At 47.2% G+C, this 19893-nt stretch overlaps 1 pseudogene; it reads left to right on the forward strand.

Annotated features, from left to right (window-relative positions):
* Positions 1-19569, forward strand: part of LOC102849447 — a 76165-nt pseudogene extending 56596 nt beyond the window's left edge.
* The last annotated feature ends 324 nt before the right edge of the window (positions 19570-19893 follow it).

A 19893-nucleotide genomic window follows, 5' to 3' on the forward strand; every position in this document is an offset into this window, starting at 1 on the left:
ATCTTAACTGAAAGCAGAAAGTACCAGAGGAATGTCTGTGTTTCACTGACTATGCAAAGGCATTTGACTATGTGGATCACAGCAAATTGTGACTGACTGTGAGAAGAATGGGAATCCCAGACCACTTGATTGTGCTTATGTGAAACCTATACTCAGACCAGGAGGCAATGGTCAGAACAGAGCAAGGAGATACTTCATGGCTCAAAATCGGGAAGAGTGTATACCAGGGATGTATCCTGTCTCCGTACCTTTTCAATCTATATGCAGAACAGTTCATCTGGGAGGCTGGGCTGTATGAGGAAGAATGTGGCATCAAGATTGGAGGAAGATTCATCAACAACCTGTGTTATGCAGATGACACAACCCTGCTTGCTGAAACTGAGGTGGACCTGAAGCGCTTGTTGCAGAAGGTCAAGGACTGCAGCCTTCAATATCAATTGAAGTTCAACATCAAGAAAACAAAGATTCTCACCACTGGGCCAGTTGGCAGCATCAGTATGGATGGTGAAGAGATTGAGATTGTTAACAGTTTCAGTTTGCTTGGCTCCACTATCAACACTTTTGGTACCAGCAGCCAGGAAATCAACAGACAAATTGCATTGGGAAAGTCGGCTGTCAGGGACCTTTCCAGAGTACTGAAGAGCAACGATATCAGTCGGGAGACTAAGGTGTGCCTGATCCAGGCCATAGTCTTCATAATTGCTTGCTATGCATCAGAGAGCTAGACAATGAGTAGGGATGATACAAGGAGAATTGATGCCTTTGAGCTGTGGTGCTGGAGGAGAATTTTAAATATACCATGGACTGACAGGAGAACAAACAGCTTCATCCTAGAGAGGGTGAAACCAGCCTGCTTCTTGGAGGCAAGGATTCTGTGGCTTCATCTGACATAATCTGGGCATGTAGCAAGCAGGGATTGGTCCTTGGAGAGGGACATCATGCTTGGAAGAGTAGAGGGATGGAGAAAGAGCAGGAGACCATCAATGAGATGGATTGATACAGTGACTGGGGTAATGAGAGTAGATGTGTCAGAGACAATAAAGTTGGCACAGGCAGGTTTCAGGGCTATTGTACATAGGGTTGCAAGTGACTATGCCACATAACAACAACAACATACAGTATTGTTTTCTAATTTTTAATATCCATTCATTTTAATCTTGATTTTTGCCTGCTTGATTCAACTTGCCATGATTCTGTATATCATTGCTTTGAACTAAACAATTTGTCCCAAATATCTGAATTCTACTTTCCCCTCTTCTTTTAAAGTATATTAGCTTCTGATGCTTCTTGCATCTTTAGACTTGTATCTTTAGACTTTATTTTTGTAATTTTTAACATTAAATACCTTGTTTTTGTGGATCTTGTTGTGGTTGTGGTTGTTGTTAGGTGTCATCAAGCTGAACAACTCATCGCAACCCTGTTCAACAGATTTGAACCCTGCCCTGTCCTGCCCCGACCTCTCTGTCTCTAGCATGCTCCCTACCTGTCGTACCCCACCCTTACCGTCTCCGGTGTGCTCAAGCCATCGTTGCAGTCACTCTATCTGTCCATCCTGTTGAGATCAGCATGATGTCCTTTCCCAAGGACTAGACCCTTGAGACATGAGAACATGTCAGAGCTTGTGAGACAAAGTTCCACCATTGTTGCCACCACATGGCCAAACTTCCTCCAAGACACACCTGCTTGTTTTCTTGGCCATCCACGGGACGTTGAGCACCGTTCGCCAACACCACAATTCAAATGCATCAGTTCTTCCATCTGTCATCCTTATTCACTGTCCAACTTTGGTGCATAGGAAGTAACTGAAAAGACCTTGGCTTGGATCAAGCACACCTTAATCTGTAAACTGACACTGTTTCTCTTTAGCACTTTGGGGAAGTCCTTGACAGCAGATTTCCCCCCCCCCCATTACAACATGTCTTTTGATTTCTTGGCTGCTGTTACCATGGGCGTTTGTTGTGAATCCAAATAAACTGGGATCATTGACAACTCCAATCTTTCCTCCATCTATCATGATTGTTCCTGCTGGCCCAGCAGTGATTTTTGTTTCCTCGATGTTGAGAGGTAACCCACGTTGAAGACTGTAGGCTTTGAGGTAACCCATGTTGAAGACTGTAGGCTTTGATCTTCTGCAGCAAGTGTTGCAAGTCATCTTTACTTTGATCAAGCAAGGTATCTCATCTGCATAATGCAGATTGTCGATGAGACTTCTTCCAATCCTGATGCCACATAGAGTTTCTAGAACGATTTGCTCATCCTACAGATTTAATAGGAATGGAAAAACGCTTGGCACACACCTTTCCAGATTTTAAACCCTGCAGTGTTCCCTTGTTCGGTCCATTCAACCTCTTCTTGGTCTACGTATAGCTTTTGCAAAAGCACAATTAAGTGTTCTGGGACTTCCATTCTTCTCAGTGTTAACCGTAATTTGTTACGATCCACACAGTCACATGCCTTTACATAGTCAATATAATACAGATAGAGATTTTTCTGATATTCTCTTTCTGCCAAGATCCATCTGACTTCAGTAATGGTATCCCTGGTGCCATGGTCTCATATAAATTTAGCTTGAATTTCTGGCAGTTCTCTGTTGGTGTACTGTTAGGTTGTTGTTATTTGTTAAGTGCCATTCAGTCATAGGCGACTCATAGTGACCATATGAAGGAAAAACTTGAACATTCGTATAATTTTTAACATTTCTCTAAGTTCATAGAGTTTCTGGAGGCAAACTGTTTCAGAAATGGATGCCACTCCTGTTTCCAAGCTTGTTTTAATTGGAGAGCTCCACCGAACACTGTCCACCATGGGTGACCATTATCACATTTGACACATCAGTGTCACAGTGTTTGGCATCACAGCAAGCATGAGTTACCTCTGTACAGCAAGTGGACAGACCAGTGCTATACCACTTAGAAGAATGCTTGACCAAAAACAATTAAAACCAGGCCTGAGAGCTGCATACATAGTAGAGTCACCATAGTAATTTTTAAATAATCTTTAGTGAGATTTTACTTACATGGGATATTGATAATATTTTTCAATCATTTCCATATTCTGTTGGACCCCTTTTTTGGAGGAATGGGAACAAACTCTTGCAGTTGGTCGGTCAGGTAGCTACCTCTTCCAAATGTCTTGGTATTGCCTAGTGAGCATGTCTAGCACTGCATCTGTTTGTTGAAAAGTGTCAACTGGCATCACATCAAGTTCTGGGGCCTTATTTCCACCCCCACCCCTACCCCATGCCTTCAGTGCAGCTTGGACTACTTCTTTCACTCCCATTGGTTCTCGATTGCATGCTACTTCCTGAAGTGGCTGAATTCCTAGGTAATCCATTTTCATTTTCCCCCTTCAATTCTTCCTGTATCTGCAGCCAGGGATTTAGCTCAAGCTGGCTTTCCATACATGTTTCAATAGGATGTTTTATGTTTTTATTTCATAGTCTAATTTTGTTCTTCAGTACATGTTGTACTGCAAGCTTAATAGACATTCAGCCACTGAATCCTCCTCAAAAAATTAGACTCATTTCATCAAGCAAAACATCTCCTGCAGAGCCCAGTTTTGCCTTCTGACTTTGAAAACTAGGATCACTCCAAGTATCTTAAATCTCATTGGGTTGAAATGAAGACACGCATGTTTAGTAATAGAATACATCCAACCGAAATTTCCTTTTAAAGGATCTTCATCCTCGTTTACGGGTTCTTCTTCTAATTGTGTGCTTCACGGAGGAAAATATTGTGTTTAAGTCACCTTTTTATTCTCCAAGACTTGCACAGTGACAGGCACATAGCAGCGTTTGAAAACTTTTATTGAGCACATGAAAGCAGCCAGCAATGGATACGGAACAGTCGTGAACTTCAGGATCTCGGGCGCCCGTGGAAACTCCAGTGTTGGAATAGTCACAGCACTCCCTGCGCCAAGGGAGGCTCAGACGAGTTGGAGAAAATGAAGCCGCAGAAGGGTCGCAGGTGCACCTGGACCAGGAGCACGGAGATGGCCGAGGGCACAGCTACGCCGGGTCAGCTGTCGGCCGTCTGCCATGCGCTGGCTTTGCTCTCCGTGCTCCATGTGGTCTGTGCTCCATATACCAATTTTACTCTCCGTGCTCCACGTGCTCTGTGCTCCACGTGCTGGCTTTGCTTTCCGTGTTCCACGTGCTCCATGCTCCACGTGCTCAGTGCTCCATGTACTGGCTTTGCTCCACGTGCTCCATGCTCCGTGCGCCAACTCTGCTCTCCGTGCTCCACGTGATCCATGTGCTCCACGCTCCATGCGCTGACTCTGCTCTCCGTGCTCCACGCTCCATGCGCCGACTCTGCTCTCCGTGCTCCACGTGCTCTGGGCTCCACGTGCTGGCTTTGCTCTCCGTGCTCCACGTGCTCCATGCTTCATGTGCCGACTGTTCTCCGTGTTCCACGTGCTCAGTGCTCTATGTACTGGCTTTGCTCTCCGTGCTCCACGTGCTCCATGCGCCGACTCTGTTCTCCATGCTCCACGTGCTCAGTGCTCCCCGTACTGGCTTTGTGCTCCTTAAGGTTCTCCCAGGTGAAGAGCGCCGCTACTGACAGCTTTGAGCTCCCACCACCCTCCGCTGTTGCCAGGTGATCACGTCAATCCTGGCTCATACCCATTGCTGCGGGCAGAGTCCGACTCACGGAAACCCTCCAGGACCCACAGAGCGGAGCTGTCCACAGTGCTTGTCAGGCGTCCTCCGACTGATCACAACAGATCACCTGGTGTTTTCTCTCACAGAGCGGAGGCTGGGTTCAAAGCCGGCCTTTCACGTGGCAGCGGAGAGCTTGTTCATCGATTATCCTCCAGTTCAGTGTTTCATGGCCCCCCCCCCCCCGCTCCTGTCTGTGTCTTACAGGTTAATAACTCCAGGGAGTAGGCAGACCTCTCTCCAGGGTGCAGTGCCAGCCAGGCTCTGCCAGGGCATGAGGGGGCCAGTTCCCTGCTGGCTCAGCCTTTGTGAGCGTGACACCAGGGGGCAGCCCTCCTGCTCCACCTGGACTGGTACCCCACAGGTAGGAAGAAGAGGGTGCATGCTGGGCAGGCCAGAGGCTGCAGACGGCCCTGAGATCACCTCTCTTTTGAGTTCTTTCTTGTAACTTCAGTTGTTACAAACACGTGTGATGTTCGTCCACATCTCCAGACTTCCTGCAGAGCCCCACTAATGGAAATTCTCTTTCCTTCCCTCCTCTTTGGCCACAGGCTTCATCAGCCAGTTTTCAGCTCAAGCCATGCAGGGTCTTTCATTTTCTCTCTATACTGGGATGCGGGCAGAGGATGGACTTGCGCTTAATTCCAGACAGTCTGGGGGAAGTTAGAGGCAAAAGGCAGATCTAAATGCTGCCTCGTGGTCCATTTTCAATCAAAGAAGTGCAATTTTCCCCTCGCAGAGGAGAGCTCTTCACATTAGGTATTTGGCTGCTAGGTGCTTGCTGATTAATTACTTGCATTTACATAAAATTAATCTCTCTTCTAACAATTTAGCAGGCTTCCAGTGGTTCCCCCTCCTCTTCATTAACCTGGCAGAGTGCTCTCCTTAAAAGACCCAGAACCACTTCTGTAAGACATCAATTTTGAAAGCATACTTTTTTTTAAAAGTATGATGAGGTTTTAAGCAAAGCTATACATAATTCTTTTCTTTCTCTTACACACATCATAAAGATGGATAAAAAAAATGTGTTTCATCATGGAGGTGGGGGAGGGAGTTGGATACACAGGAAAAATACTTCCTTTAGTCTGGAACTCTCAACCTCAAATTCTTAAGCAGAGTAGGCGCTTTGATTAAACGTCAGCTTCACGCCACCATTGTTTTTGACAATCTCCCGGAGCCTCCTAGTCTAGGTAGGGAATGACATTGCCCAGCACGACTTCCCCTCACTGGTGGAACCACCGTTTTAGAAAACATTTATCCATTCATCCGACGCTCACAGAGCTCTTCCAGAGCTAATCTGTGCTCTCGCTGTATCAAGATGCTTCCAAAATTAGTTCATTAGTCACTAGGGAGATGCAAGTCAAAACTCTAATGAGATACCAGCTCATCTTAGACATAAGAGCAAAGACAAAAAAAAATAAAAAAGGAAACAAGGGTATGGGGGGAGATTGAGTTTCCCATGTACTGAATGGAAAACGGTCAAATCAGTGTGGGAAATTGCATGGTGCTTCCTTTAAAGATCTGAAATAGAGTTGGCCCTCTGTCCCTGGATCATGGACCTTCATCTGTCTCTGTCTCTGCCCGCCTGATTCCTTCCCATCCTAGGATATTAGAGACCTCACGTACCTTCCTCCCACTAGAAATGGAGATACTAGTTAAGGCCCAGAAATCTCACTGCAACTATATACACTGGAGAAGTAAGAACCAAGACACACACAGGTATGTGAGCCAAGATGGTGGGAGTGCCGGTGAGGCCCAGGGTCAGGCCTGCCTTTCTTGTCACAGGCGTGTGGCCCATTTTAACCCTCTCTAGGACAAACCTGTTGTTCTCCTAGCAGCCCATGGTATATTCAATACTATTCTCCAGCACCACAGCTCAAAGACATTAACTCTCCTTCTATCATCCCTAGTCACTGTCCAGCTCTCTGACACATAACATGCAATTGCGAAGACTATGGCCTGTGCCAGGCTCACCTTAGTCTCCAGCTTGATGTCGTTGCTCTTCAGTACTCTGGAGAGGTCCCGGACAGCCAAGTTTCCCAATGCAATTCATCTCTTGATTTCTTGACTGCTGGTACCAAGAGTGTTGATTCCTATGAAGTGAGAAATAGTAAAATAACACTTGAACATGTTCTCTGGAACATAAAAAGAGGAAGAATGTTCTCTCACTAACGACTTTAATCCAGAGCTCAAAATCTGCTTGTCCACTCAGATCCTCAGGGGCCTGGAATGAGAGCACCGACTAAATGGTGTGTTTCTAACCCTTTTCTCAGTCATTCTTCATCCTTCCATCACTCTGTTGAAAGACCTGTCAAAGCACCTTTATCCTGACCGGGAGTTTGGCGTGATGAATGGAAGGAGGGTTCCCCTGGGAATATTGATGGGGTTCTGGCCTTGACTCTCGGATCCTGAAAAAGGATGCTACGTTCATTAATGGAAATTTGTGAGTATTTTGAACACACTGATGCAATGGTTCTCTAAGTTTGGGGTCAAAGGGGAGCCTATATCTATTGACAGAAGCATGGCACAAATAAAATAAAAAAATGACCTCACGAACCTCTGAATCGGGAAGCTGTTACCCGGACGGCGCTGTGTCACAGCGTGGACAGAACCATGAACGATGTTGCCAGCAGAGTCTGCAAAATCTGTCTGGGCTGCTTTGTGTTGGTTCTCTGTCCCCATAAGCATGTAGCCTCCAGCATCACGGATGCCAAGGACTCCCGGCCTCTGGACAGAAGGCTGGCTCTGCTCAGGCTGTCCAGTACAGATGAAGACCCTTTCCCTCGGGTGTCAGTGCTGGGAAAGCCGGCTGAGATCCTGCTTCCGATAGACCGATCAGTAAGAACCTTAGCGTCTTCACGCTGTTGAGCTCCCACAACTATTGCCTGCCCTCAGTACGTTTGTCCCTTCCCACGTTTTAAATTCTGTATCTTACATCTTTGTGAGTATTATCCATGGGCATATAAGAAAGCTCTAATGGCACAGCCAGAAGGTGTGTTTCTAACCCAAAGATGTGCCGGCTGCTCTGAGGAGGAAGAAGGGCCACTTCCTCCCTGCGAGTCCCAGCCTCAGAGGCCCTTTGAAGGGTCGGCCACCAGATGGTTCTGACTGGCCCTAAGAAGGAGAGACTGGGCTATGCGATGCGGCTGTTTCAGTCATCAGCTGTAACTCTGATCACAGATGTCAGGAGTTGGAGGCCCACCAAGGGAACTGGAGAGGTTGCCAAGGATACAAATCAGGTCATATAGCACCTTTGAGGTTGGGATGTGCAAACAAGAGGTGGAGACCACTGGCGTGAGGGCTGGCCGGGTGGCCATCCCACCAGACTTCAGCTGAGCAGGGTCAGACAGAAATGGGGCATGTCACCACCATCGGGACAGAAGGAGCAGAGAGTGCCATGTAGCCTTTGGGACGGAGATTCCTGTGGCCACACAGCCAAGGAGGCAGCAGCGGTGGGGACATGACACTGTGAGCTGGAGCTGCCATCTGACTCTTCGTGACACCAGGAGACGGGGCAGAAACGCTCCAGGGCGGTGTCGAGCCTGCGATCTCCACGGAGCATACACCTGGCCTTTCCCTGGCCGAGCTGCTGGGTGAGTTCAAACCCTCCATCTTTCCGTTAGCCGGCATGCTCGTTGCTCATGGACCACCCCGGGGATCTTTTAATCCTTGTAATGCTGTGAGGCACCACCAAGTCGGCTGTGACTCAGCTGACCCTCTGAAGACTCGAGCTGGGCACTGCACCAGATGCGTGGTCTCTGCCTGTTTTACCCCACTGTTGGGGGTCACTGTGCCGCTCTGTCTTGTTGTGGTTCTTTCCCTTCTCTGACCTTCTGTCTGTCTCAGCATGATGTCTTTTCCAAAGACTAGCCTCTCCTGACCAAAGTAGAAGGGAAGACGTCTCAATCCCCCTAGAAGCCAATAGCACTCTCGGTTCTCGAGGGCAGCTCAGCTGTGGTGGAGGGGAGCCCTCGCTGTGTGCAGAGACGGGCTGTGGAACACACTGACCAGAGGCAGGAGCCGGGGGGCCACTGAAGCAGTTCCCACCAGCACCCTGGACCACTGAACAGACCACTGGGGAGAGGACAGCAGGGGACCCACCGTGGCCGGCCGCAGAGCACAGACTCCGTCCACGGACTAAGGCGAGTCCATCAAACATCAGGTCGCCCCTGCCTCTGCTGGGCTCTCACCATCATGGAGATGTCTGCCCCCGAGGGGCATCCCCATTTATCCCTGGTTAATGAATCCTAATGAATCCAACTCTGACACCTAAACCTCCCTTGGTAAAGCACCACATCTCCCCCAGAGTTTTCCTTCATGGGGGAATAATTGGCAAGCCTGTCAAGAGAAAAGATTCCAAATACACATGTTTCTGTGCTCTATAAACGGAAATAAAAATGGTCCTGTGGCCACACAGCTCAGATCTTCTTGGGTCAACACAGGTTTGATGGGCTGGCTCATTCCCAAGAGCACCGTTTCAGGTAATTATTTTTACAATATAGGTGACCCTGGAGGACATAATGAAATATCTCAGTCACAAAAGGACAAACACTGCATAGTGCCACTCTTGTAAAACAGGACTGACATCGGAGTTTAGGGGAAACTGAGAAAGACGAGATAAATTATGTATACTGCATTAAAACAGTTGAGGGGGAGAACTATTTAAAAGGAATATAGGATTACGTATTATTTTCATGACAAGATGACAGAAAAAGAAATGTATGTTAAAATGGATTGTGGACTCAGATGGAGGATTATATAATAATGAAAGAAATTTTTCTTTGCTTCAAAGAGAAAAACAAACCGGGGGGCAGAGTGGGCAGGGAGGAAAATGTGCAACAATGATTGAATGGGGGGAAATTAAATGGAAAGAATATGCTATTAAAAAAATTTTTTTAAAAAAATCCATCTTATTCCAAGTTCAGCAGATGAACGTGGCCTTGTCATCTTCGAGGTCTTGGCAAAATTTATCCTTTCTTCCACATTCAACGTTTTTCCCATAATTATAACTAACAGATAGCATTAAAATGCCCTTAGCAATACTGAGGATGGGGGCATTACCACCAGAAAGCTACAGGGTTTCTGAGAATCCTCTTACGTCCACAGGCTCATCTGTGATATCTAATTAGGAGAAATGAAGTGTCTGATCTGAAAATACCCGCAGGCGCCTGGTGGCCTTGCTCTGGGGACAGTGGGGTGACTTTGCACCACGTGGGAGAGAGCTGCACTGAGGCAGAGGTGCTGGTGGGGGCCGGTTCGCTCCTGGGAGGCCACGTGGGACTTATTTCTCTGCTGTCCCAGGAGCTCTGACAGGAAGAGCACCTACAGCCAGACCCTGCAAAGGAAGACGAACGAGCAGGGGCCCGGCCTCGGCTCAGCAGCAGACGTTTATATTTGCACCATCATTTTTCTTTGGCTCTTGGTGGTTCTTAAACGTCATCCATTCAGTTCTGTCTCAGAAACCCAAGGCTTAAAATCCTCCAGTGATGGGTCCCTCGCCCCCCCAGACGGCATGTCCATTGTGTGCGAGACAGAGTCCTCCCCCTCCTCGTCTCCAAGGACCATTCCTGCTGCATGTCCTCCAAGATAGTCAGTCGTCTGGAGGCCCCGGTGAGGAATACCCACTCCTCTACACCAACACCATGATGTCAGGCAGCGATTCTTTCGTCTTCCTTCTTCACTACCCCGCTATCCCACTGCAAACGCCATGGCTTGGGGCAGCTGCACTGTAGCCAGGAAGGGGGCATCTTTGCGTTTTGACACTCAAGAGTTCTTTTCCAGGTCATGCTCTCATTACAAACTATCCTTTGATTTCATCACTGCTGTTTCCATGAACAGAATCAAGTCAAACGAAATCCTTGACCACCTCATCTTTTCTCTGGTTATCATCAGGGGTTTTACTGGTCCAGCTGGGAAGATCTGGGGGGTTTTACGTTAATCTGTAATTTATATTAAGGCTGTAATCTGATCCTTCAATGCTTCATGTCTTTTTTACTTGCTGTAAGCAAGGCTGTGTCATCTGCATATCACAGTTGTTCATGAGTCTTCAATTCTCATATCCTGTTCTTCATATGGTCCAGCTTCTCCGACTGCTTGCTCAGTAAATGCACAGAATGAATATACTTCTTTTTTCTCTTCTAACCTCACTAGAAACTTTTCAAAGATGTTAAACCCTCATTTTCTATAAACAGTTCCCACCTAAAGGTCTAGCGTGGATTTCACAGTGGGATTATAATCCGGTAAATCAAATTCTCACCAACCTCCTAGTCCGTGAATTTCACAGCAGCCAGTCTTCTTGTTGTCCACCCTTGGTCCAGTGCCCTCCCTCCGCTGACAGCCTGCTCTGTTAACGATGACAGCTTAGGAGACCCTGAGGGTCTGTACTGTCTGGTGGGGAATCTCTTTATGACACAGAATTGACTCAAAGGTACTGGGTGGGTGTGCCTCACCAAACCCAACAGAGAGGTTAAGCCTCATCAGAATAAAAAAAAAATAAAATAAAATTGTTCACGAATAGAATGACAATCTGTCATTACCGAGATGGGTTTATTTATTCCAAGAATGTAACACTGGCTTAAGATTAAAAACTTAATCAACATTATCACCACATTAATAAAGTAGAAAAAAAATTACATGATATTTTAAATAGAGCCAAAAAGAGTAGTTAATAAAATGAAACCTCTTTTTAGTGATAAAAACACTTAGCAAAATTACATTACATTACATTGCCTTGTGTTACAGTGCACTGAGGAGGGGGGAAGAAATTAGGTCATTAGGATCAAGTTAAACGAGCGATGATAATTAATCTGTAAAGTTTAAAAAATTGCTCTAAATCTGACCAACTGAGGTCTGACTTGACTGATGACTCTGGAGAGACATGGTCCCTTATTTACCTCTCAAACCTGTGTAAATTCAAATACCCAGAGCTCTTTGAACTGGAGACACCAAATTCCTGCAGATCATACTCGACTTGAAAGCACCTAACAACAACAACAACAGATCATTAACAGCATCATCATTTCCATCTGTCCTTTCCTCCTCTAAAGGACATGTGTCCATTGACTAGTTGACTAGAAAATGCTCAGACCCCCCTGAGAACTACCGACTCTAGCTGGAGCTCAGGCCCTGTGGACCCAGAAGTTCGTCCTGGTCGACCAGCCACTTGCGTCAGGTAAGAATGCTTACTCTCTGCTCAGAATCAACACTAGAGGCTGCTTGCCCTGTTCGCCAGTGTCTTCTCAGGAGAGGTTTGCTGAGAAAGGGGCAGACGTGCCAGATTGACTCCCTGATCCGTGCCAATATGCTAGGCCCAGAGTAATAGAGTATAAAGCTGTGGGAACAGAGGAGAGGGTACCACTCTCAGTGGTCAGAGGATGAAGGGTGGTGACCCTACCACATCCCTGTGTGTTCCTGACCAGAGTGAGGAACCCTCTGAGACGTCCCCGAGGTGAGTCTGCTGTTTAAAGTTTGGGAATCCTGGGTACAGAGAGGGTACTTATTCCTCTCCCCAACAGAGGGATGAACTCCAGAGGTGCATCTTCTCCCCAGAGGGCACAGCAGCACCCCAAGCACCAAACGTACCCCATTTACTGCAGCTGTGTCGGTGCTTCAGACTGACAGCACCGTCCAGTCCCCTGTGTTCGCCTCAGAAGCACCGAACGACAGCAGCTGACCTCACTGCTGAGGACACTGCGTTTAGAGGAACTAGGGCCAGGCACTGCGACGCTGCAGGTCACACTTCCTGGGCCCTGGGGACGCAACTGCTGAATGTTCAGCTCCCATCCTATGGAGGGCCAGTCGGAACCTGCTCAGTGGCCCACGGGCGAAGGAACAGGGGTCTCCTCCCTTAAAGACTACAGCTGAGAGAGCCCCCAGTACAGTGCTCTTCTGTCAAGCATGAACGGTGATGCTTTGAGAGGTGTGTTTACCAACAGACAGGGGATGTTAGGTGTCATCGAGCCGTTCTAAGGGTTGAGGAACACCACGGCCTGAGAGAAACTCCGGAGACACCAAGGCTCCCAGCGAGCCCAGGAACAGCAGGTCCAACCTTGCCTTCTAGTGCCCGTCCTTGTGATCTCTGATTTGCTCGGATCCACTGCTGTAGTCAGTCTGTCGGTCCGTCTTGCTGAGGACCTCCCTCTCTCTGACTGACCCCCACATTTCCCAGCATGATACTTTCCTCAAGGACTCTCCTGACAACCTGGCAGTCTACTTTAAAAAATTAGCTTGTAGGGGAGCTCTGGTGGCCTAGTGGCAAGAAGCTGCATTGCAATCCCAGAGGCGCACGGTTCGAATCCACCAGAAGCTCTGCCGGGGAAGGAGGGACAATCTTCTCCTGTACCAGTCAGATCTGATTTGATGGTATACACACACACATACAAATAATAAAAAATTTAAAAAAATTAGCTTGTGACCACCCTACATCCTGTAACAATATTGTCCAGCACAGTGTGACTTGGAGGACACTCAAAAGGCACAGTGACCACACAATGGGCTCAAGCACACCATCAGCATAAAGACGACAAAAGACTGGGCAACGCATTGTCCTGCTGTCTGTGGACTGTCACACGTCAGCACTGACCCTACAGCAGATTTGTGACGGCAGCTCCAGGAAGCCAAGGTACCGACTGACAGGTGGGTGTTTGGAGTACAGGCTTTCAAAGCTCATCGACGGAAGATCGATACGTTCAAAGGAGTCTCCCCAATCCCAAAGAAGAAATCCAAGTACAGCTTCCCAGCAGGTTGGAGGATAGTTCTTATACACATGACTGATCTCTTTGAGAAAGAGCACCTCGATTTCTGCTGGACCGTGGACGAGGCTGAGAGCTGAATCTCAAAATACTTGGTGATCATACAATATGAACTGCTCAACACATAAGGGGTGTCGTATGATTCATAAAGTCATAAAATTGGACATGTCCAGAAACACTCACAAAGTGTTAAAGAAATGAACTAAAATGAAATTCCTTTCCCTAATTGCAAGGTTCAAGTAAATTACAGAAATAGGTGGATCTTTTCCAACATCCAGGCTCGGGCTACACCACCATCACTTCCTTATCCACATATCAGACTTTACAGAAACTCCTTAATCGAGAAGAAACACTTTAAGACTCATTTACAAAGGCTCTGGATAATGCTCCACAGACCTGCTCAAGACACTGACATAGGGCATTTCTACCAGAGGGTAAAATTTCCTCCAACAAAACCTCCAGCAAAAGAAAAAGGCCCGAAGCGTAGGTCAGTAGTAGTTCCTGAGGTCGTGCAGAGAGGGAGCAGCCTGAGTGCTCCCTGGAGGCAGGAATGAGGAGGCATCACCTCACATACTTTGGACACATTGCTAGGAGGGGCTATTCCTTGGAGAAGGACATGATGTTGGGAAGGGTGGAAGGTCGTGAAGGAGAGAAAACCCTCATCAGCTGCGTTGACAGAGTGACTGCCGCAATGGGCTCTTCTGTGTCAGGAAGTGTGAGGATGGCACAGGACAGGACAGGACAGGGCTCAGTTCTTTTGTTCACAGGGTCACTATGAGTTGTATTCGACTCGACAGCACCTAACAACAGCAACACTAGCTCCTGGAGAGTGATTAATGGTTTGGTTAGTATTATGGATTGAATTGTGACCCCTAAACGTGCTCTCTCTCTCATTACCATCAAGTCAGAACCGGTTCATTGCTGAGCCTTCAGTGGGTTTTCAGCAGCTCTAAACCACACAGGAGGAAACGACCCTTCTTTCTCCAACAGAGCAGCCGGAGACTCCACCCACTGCCCGTAAGTTAGGAGTGCGACTGCCTGCCCACGAGGCCACACGAGGCCACAGAGCTCCTTCTATACCTGTGGTGACACGAGTCTGGACGTACTAGTTTTCTTTTATCACATCAATGAGATCATGCAAGAGTTGGGTGGGCCTAATTCTTTATATATGCATTAGTAGTTTATTTACAAAATTTTACTACATTATTTTTCACATCAGATTCTTCCAATTTCCCTCACATCCTCCACCCCCATCAAATTGTACAACTGGGCCTAATTCTAAAGAGAACAGGAGACACACAGCCTCACAGAAGGCAGACACAATGTGAAGGTGATGCCAGCTGAGCCCATGAACTCGGGGATGCCAGGGATCATGGCAGCTACTGTTGTTGTTGTTATTGTTGTTGTTGTTAAGTGCCATTGAGTAGTAGGTGACTCATAGTGACCCTATGAACGAAAGTCCTCGACACTTGGGTGACTTTCATCCTTTCTCCAGGTTCAGGTTCATAGGGTTTCTGGAGGCAAGCTATTTGTGATAACGGTTACCCAAGGTGGACAGTGTCTGTCTGGCAGCTACAAGAAACTATTATAAAAGCCATGAGGAAGGCTCTTCCCCCAGAACTCACGTCTTACGTTCAGACTTCCGGCCTCTAGCTCACCGAGGAAATCATGTCTACTCCTTAAGGTCACTCACCTTCGGTATTTTGTTAGGGCAGCGCCAGTGAACTAAGTTGGATGTTAAGAAAGCACCGGGAATAAGGGTTAGAAATGACAAAGAGCTTCGATGAGTATATGAATAACAGTCCCAGAACTGGCCGGCGTCGGTTGCACTGAATGTTCTGCCAAAGCTCTCCCTTTGATGATGATTATCCGCAATCAGGTGAATGAGATCTCTGGCCCAAGGCTGCCAGCCACGCTTCCTCTCCACTTGTTCACGCATCAAAACAAAACATCCACGAGGGCAGCGACGGAGACCCAGCACACACCATTCTCCAAGGACTCCCCTCAGAGAGACTGACCTGGCCATCGCCTGAGCTGAGCCCTCGTCCTGCCCACACCGCGGCCAGCTCTCACATTCCGACGGGCTGCCACAGCCGGGGGACCCGCCAGCACCTGGTGACAAGCTGATTACACGGGACTCTTCTCATCACGGGAAGAGGAATACACGCTCATTCTTGATTTTTAATTTGTCTGCCTGCTAGGCTTCTGCCAGCGGCTCTCTCTGCAGAATTGCCTAATATGCCGCTGGGAGATTTCCCACACTGCTCCTTTTGACAAGAAAACTCACTTTATAATAAAAAGGCAGGGCAGGCAGCGGGGTGATGCCAGGAATTCATGGACTGTGCACGCTGCCCTTTAAAGCACGAGGACACTGCAGTGAGGTGGCTTGGTGGAAGGAAGTTGTGCTGCCAATCCAAAGGCACTAGGTTCGAATCCACCAGCTACTCTGTGGGAGAAATGTGAACACTCTCCTCTCGTGTGATTTCCTGCCCCTGAAAACCCACTGCAGGGTCAGCCCTGAGTCGGTCCTGACTGGACAGTACCCGACTAACCTGTAAAGAACAATGTGAACGGACTATGCAGGGGCTCAGGGTCAGGAGGCGGCCACATTCACCGAGCCTGGAGTGACTGAAGTCAGAGATCTCGTCCACATAATTGGTGATACTCATCATCAAAGTGAAGGTCTTTTGTTGAGCATTCACTGCAATCCAACGTTTGTCCATGTAGGATTTGTCCTCCTACAGTCAGAAGGCGTGATTTAGGGCCAAAGAGAGAAAAATGGGGGTGAAGCAGGAGCTTCCGCGATGATATCTAATTAGCTACCACACCGCTTATACTAACTAGCGGCTCTGGGCTTGTTAGTCTAGTTTTCAACAAAGAAAACCTCACTGCCAAAGATGAATTCTGCCCCAAGATGACCATCCACTAGGCTCCCCAGGCTGTAAATTTGTACAGAAGGAGACTGTCCAAGTTTCTCCAGTCAAATCGATGGTGGTTTCCAAAAGCTATGAAGGCATCGCAAGTAGCTTAACAGCTACCGGAATTCCAAGAAGGAAAGTTAATCTGATGAGATAATGGTGCTTTTGGCTGGTCTGAAATTCCAATGCCTCTAACAAAACAAGGACGTGAGAAATAACTGTTACTGGAAAACCTAATTGCCCTGAGTCAGAAGTAACTCAAGCTGATCATCCGGTGGGTTTTGGAGGCTGTAAACCATGCAGAAGGCTATGCCCATGCTGTCCCTCAGAATTCCCAGTGGATCTGGGTTACCGGAGAGGCCCAGGCTGCGAGTCAGCAGGACAACTTCCCACACGCTGTGGCCCCTGAGTCCCGTCTATTACTGAACGGCTGGGAAGTATATGGAAGAAACCTTGGAGAGTATCCTAAAAAATTCCAAATTTTGACAAAGTGGGACCAAGCTTAGAAACATAAACCTGGGTATAAAAAGACTGACAAATACAGCCAGAAATACACAACTGTTGTTGTTGTTGTTGTTGTTGTTGTTATGTGCCGTCGAGTCGCTTGCGACTCATAGCGACCCTATGAACAACAGCCCTACACTCTGCTCTGTCCTGTGCCAATCACACCGTCTCTGACACTCCCATCCCAATTATCCAAGTCACTGAATCAATCCACCTCATAGAGGGTCTTCCCCTCCTGCGCTGTCCCTCCACCTTCCCAAGCATGATGTCCTTCTTCAAGGACCTGTCCCTCCTTGCAACATGTCCAAAGTATGTCAGACAGAGCCTTAGAATCCTTGCCTCCAAGGAGCAGCCCGGTTTGACCCTTTCCAGGATGAATTTGTTTGTTTTCCTAGCAGTCCATGGTACCCCCAATATACAACTAGGAGAGGATAAAATTGATGAATGGGACCTCCTAAATATTAAAGCTCTGTGTGCATCAAAACTTTTTTCCAACAGGGTGAAAAGAAAACCTATCAACTGGGAACAAATATGTGGCAATACCATCTCAGACAAGGATCTCATAATACAATATTAGAGAATACTACAGGGCCTCCAGAAGGAAAAAATGACTGATAATCCTATTTCAAAATGGGCAGAAGGCATGGAAAGACTTTTCACAGAGAAAGACATCCAGATGGCCAACAGATACATGAAGGAATGCTCAGAATCACTGGCAAAAAAAGAGATAGAAATCACAACCACAATCAGATACCATCTCATCCCAGAGGCAGTGACCAACTTTAACAGGACAGCAAGTAATAAATGTTGGAGAGGATGTGGGGAGATTGGAACTCTTTACACTGTTGGTGGGCTGGTAAAACGATACTACCACTCTGAGGAAGGCAGTTCGTCATTTCCTCAAAAAAAGATAAACACAGAAGTTCCATATGACCCAGCTATTCCACTGCTAGAAATATACCCCAAGGAAAAAAGAACTGAGAAGCAAATGGAGATTTGTACATTAATGTTCATAGCAGAGTTATTCACCATTGCAAGAATGAAAATGAAAGGCGGTATAAAATACAGCGTACATGCGTGAAACACCATGTAAATAAATGACTGTAAGCGAAGCAATGAAAATACATTTTAAAAAATGCTAGGGCAGCAGAGATTAATGGGCAGATGTCTGGGGTGAAGAGATAGGCAGGGAATAGTGGGGGTTTTATTTTAAAAGCCTCCAAGCACAACACAGCCATGCATTATGCAGATGCTCCAACTTTGTATTGAGAGTGAATAAGGCTTGAAACACTAAATAATTAAAAAAGAAGAAATCAAAGACCTCTACATAAAAAAACACAAACCCCCTCACCACTTGACCAATAATCAGAGAAAATGATAGATGGAGAGAAGTTTGAAGTTGTCAATGATTGATTTCCTTTTTCACGGATCCACAATCAATTCCCATGCTTGCAGTACTCAAGAAATGAAAGATGTGTTATGTTGGGGAAATCTGCTGTCTAGGACCTCTTCAAAGTACAAAGAGCAAGGATGTCACTTTAAAGCCTACGGTGTGCCTGACCAAAGCCTTGGCATTTTCAACTGTCTCAGATGCATGTGACAATGAGAAAGAGAAACCAAAGAAGAATCGATGCCTTTGAGTTATGATGCTGGCGGAGTGTACCGACTCTGCATGGACTGACAAAAAGAAAGCCTGTCCGGCTGGGCGGGCCACCACGGTGCTTCTTAGAGACAGAATGGCAGTATTTACTGCTTGTTGTTCAGAGGTTTCAGTCCTTTGAAAGAGACATCAAGCTGGGAGAAGTAGAGGCCAGTGAAAGAGAGGAAGACCCCCAGCAAGATGGACAGACACAGCGACTGCCAATGGGCTCAAGCGTGGTGGGAATCGTCAGCCTGGTGCAGCCGACGGCAAGGTTCCTATCTGTCCTTGTCAGGATCCACATGAGTCCTAGCTGACTTGACAGCGCCTAACTAACAACTGAAACGTGTAACAATACAAACGAATGTCAAAAATACACCAAGTCACCAGATGCTCCGATGGAGAAGGAGGGGCAATCTCCTCCTGGGTCAGTCAGATCCAATTTGAAGGTACACAACAAGAAAAAAAAAATACCAAGTCAAAGAAGACACACACACACAGAGTAAGACACCATTCGGAGGACACCGTAAGTGGATATTCTGACTATAACACAGGAAGGCTGTGTTAGGATAAATACTGGAGTACTTTTCAAGCATAAGAATGGGAAGGAAGATAGACGTTGTAGGAAAGTAAATAAATGAAACGTTGTGTGTTGGATTGTTTAATCTTTCTGGTCACTCAACATGCGAACTCCCTTCTGCTTGAGGAATTCTTTCCGTTCATGATGCGGACTCATCGGTTATAGCTCTTTCTCAGCCTGCCTCGCTCCCAGGACATGGACACAGGCCTGAAGGGGCTGCATTGTGCCCAGGAACAAGGAGGGGAGAGTGTATCACAGAAACATCTCCAGCACGGGGCAGCAGTGGGTACAGCAGGAGTGACGGAGGTGGCGTTCCTGGCAGAGGTGGTGGTGGTGATGGTGATGAGGTGGTGGCGGTGGAGATGGTGGTGACGGTGGCGGCAGTGGTGGTGGCGGTGGTAGTGCTGGTGGTGGCAGTGGCCATGGTGGTGGTTCTGGTGGTGCTGGTGGCTGATCTAGTGCTCTGGGGTGACAGTATCTTCTGTCCCATCTGCTCCTTCACGACAGCTGCTGTGTGATTCTCACTGGCCTAGATTGGTGGCTTTGCCGATTGCGCCTGACTCTGTAGTCCTGAATTCAATTCTCTCAGAGTGCTGGAGTCTCCGCGAGACACCAAACATTCATTAAAAACATTCATTTTCTTCTTCGAGGAGCCGCATTTAATTTCCATCGATTGTACCTCAGGATACAAAGGAATCTGGGGAGGCAGCCCAGAGAGGGGAAGGTCTAAGCTGTATCTTAAAAAGGTAGAATGTGCAAAGAAAACTGGAAGGAGGAGAGCAGAAGAGGACGTTCTGTGCAAAGAATGACTATTGATAAACACGGAATTCAAGGCAGAGCAT

The sequence above is a fragment of the Elephantulus edwardii genome, unplaced genomic scaffold, assembly GCF_000299155.1.
Source record: "Elephantulus edwardii isolate Elephantulus edwardi_28Jun2011 unplaced genomic scaffold, EleEdw1.0 scaffold00265, whole genome shotgun sequence".
In the NCBI taxonomy this organism is placed as follows: domain Eukaryota; kingdom Metazoa; phylum Chordata; class Mammalia; order Macroscelidea; family Macroscelididae; genus Elephantulus; species Elephantulus edwardii.